This window comes from Austrofundulus limnaeus, unplaced genomic scaffold (assembly GCF_001266775.1).
Source record: "Austrofundulus limnaeus strain Quisiro unplaced genomic scaffold, Austrofundulus_limnaeus-1.0 Scaffold333, whole genome shotgun sequence".
NCBI lineage: Eukaryota > Metazoa > Chordata > Actinopteri > Cyprinodontiformes > Rivulidae > Austrofundulus > Austrofundulus limnaeus.
Genome location: NW_013952735.1, coordinates 418,222 through 420,669, shown reverse-complemented (window position 1 = coordinate 420,669; position 2,448 = coordinate 418,222). Strand labels below are relative to the sequence as shown.

At 41.4% G+C, this 2,448-nt stretch overlaps 1 long non-coding RNA gene across 1 annotated transcript in view; it reads left to right on the top strand.

Moving 5' to 3' along the window:
* LOC106527589 (uncharacterized) overlaps nt 1-2,448 on the top strand; it is a 58,606-nt gene that overhangs the window by 40,456 nt on the left and 15,702 nt on the right. The window contains exon 2 of the long non-coding RNA XR_001311404.1: nt 910-1,069. This is a non-coding gene — a long non-coding RNA (uncharacterized LOC106527589). The remainder of the gene's footprint in view (nt 1-909; nt 1,070-2,448) is intronic.

Below are 2,448 nucleotides of genomic sequence, written 5' to 3'. Positions count from 1 at the left end.
CTGCCGTAAAGAAACAAACTATGTTGTAAAGAAACAAACTCTGCCGTAAAGAAACAAACTATGTTGTAAAGAAACAAACTCTGCTGTAAAGAAACAAACTATGTTGTAAAGAAACAAACTCTGCTGTAAAGAAACAAACTATGTTGTAAAGAAACAAACTCTGCCGTAAAGAAACAAACTCTGCTGTAAAGAAACAAACTCTGCTGTAAAGAAACAAACTCTGCTGTAAAGAAACAAACTATGTTGTAAAGAAACAAACTCTGCCGTAAAGAAACAAACTCTGCTGTAAAAAAAAGGTTGTTATTTCCGTGTAGTTAACTGATGGCACGTTGAATCCTGGGATATTGTTGGCCCTGTAGGATACTCAGATGCAGCCTACTTTTTGGGGTTTTGTCGGCTGCATCCATTTTATTGCGCATTATTCAGGCTGAACATTTCTTTACAAATCATTGGCTTTTTCAGCAGAGTATCTTATAATAAAACCAAAGAAAATAAAGTTTCCAGTTTTCATCCAGAATACTCCAAGTAGCATTTCTGTTTAACTGAAGGACTGATACAAACTGGCAAAAATGGAATAAACAAATAAAAATTTATCAATAAATTTAAAGGTAAAGGAACACATGAGGAGTTTGAGCACTCAATAAGATCAGCCAGCCAGGATTTTGGTCTGTATGAAACCTTAATTTAGTTTCTGAAACTAACAGATGTGCTAAATTAGCAACTTCTCAGTTTAGAATTAGTGCTTTAAATCCTGTGATGKCAGAGTTTTATTGGGAACCCAGAATCTGTTTCTTTTCCTCCTCTTTGCCTCACATTTGTGCARGTAGCTGGAACGTGTCCACAGAGCCTGGATGACATCAGATACCGTGACCAATCGGTGGGACCTCTCTGTGTCTGCTTACCCCTCAGGTGTCCACCAACTCGGAGCGAAGGAGGCGGAGTTCGGCCGCTGTAATAAAAGAAAGCTGGCAGGAAAATGTGACAGATGTGGAGGCCTGTGCCAATGAGAAAAGCGAGAGTAAGACTGTCAGACATGTCGACTCCGGCGCAGTGATGGATGGAGAGTGAGGTAAGATGGATGACATCGTCTGTCTGAGGCAGTGTTGTCATAGTGGAGGATTGCCGCTTGTCTTAACCTCTCAATATCAGAGAGCAAACTGAAGTTTGTTTACACTGCTCCAGTGGAGTGATTTAGAGGGGGGGCTGAGAGGTATGCTCACTGGAGGGTCGGCTCCGGTTTCTAAACATTCCCTTTGAAATTGAGGAGCAACTATCCCAGACGCTCAGACCCAACCTGGTCCCCCGTCCTCCGGACAGAGAGGAGTCCGGGCACAAACACCTCACAAATATCAGTCAGTGGCTGCCGTTCAAAACTTTAGGTATTAACTAGAAAAAAAACATTTTGTTGAACGCTGAGTCGCTGAAAGAAGCTGGAACTATTTGTTTTTCTTCATCCATTGTTTACCCACCCTCCCCTGCAGGGTGGTCCGGGCGCTGGTGTCCATCTCCTGCGGTCACCGAGCGAGAGGCAAATCCATCAAAGGCCCAAAAACCTGATGCTATTACATGCTAAAGCTAGCAGAACACATGCTCAAAGTAGCATAGTAGCTAAACAGTAGCTAAAAGCTACATTTAGGGGGAGGGGGCTAATGTTCCTGTGACACGCCTATCCTTCAAATACAAAAAGTCGAATAAAAGGTCTTTATATTTAAAAAAATTAGCATAATACACACARTTTTACCCATTTACTCACATAACTGGCCTTTTTTCTTTTGAATTTGCCTCAGCTAAAATAAAACAGGAAGTGACATCAAACGGGAACTCATGAAAATAAAATAAACTCGCTGGTCTCTGTTTATTATAACAGAATTATTTAAACTTAACTCTTCTTCATCCTTTTTTTGATAGCGACTAAAAATAATCTAAAGAAACATCAGATTCTTCTCTACAGTCTGTTGTTAGCTTTTGTAACAACGCTCTGTTTACGTGCTGACATGCCCCTTTGACATCACTTCCTGTTTCTTCACATGCCAATATCTCAACAACCGTTCATCTCAGCGACGTGAAATTTGTTTTGCAATATTTTATCTTTCCAAAAATGCTTTCTGGTTTATTACAAAAATGTGATGTCACAGGCACTTTAAACTCTGAAGTCAGTGCTGGATATGTGTGTGTGTGTGTGTGTGTGTGTGTGTAGGGTCCAGGGGGTGTAAGGTTGGGATTACACTGTCACACTGTTCGTACTGTTTATGCATACCAGGCCACTGTGAGTGCCTCCTTGTCGCTCTAAGTGTTTACTTGAATGTATTTTGGGAGAATTCCACATGACTGGGACAGGCACGTCTATAAATTATGGAACAGAGCGCTTTGTGTAATGATAACTTGTGTCAGTGCGTCAGGCTGTGGCAGTCTTTTTAGGAGCGTGGAAACCCAGCGGCTGAAGGAGGG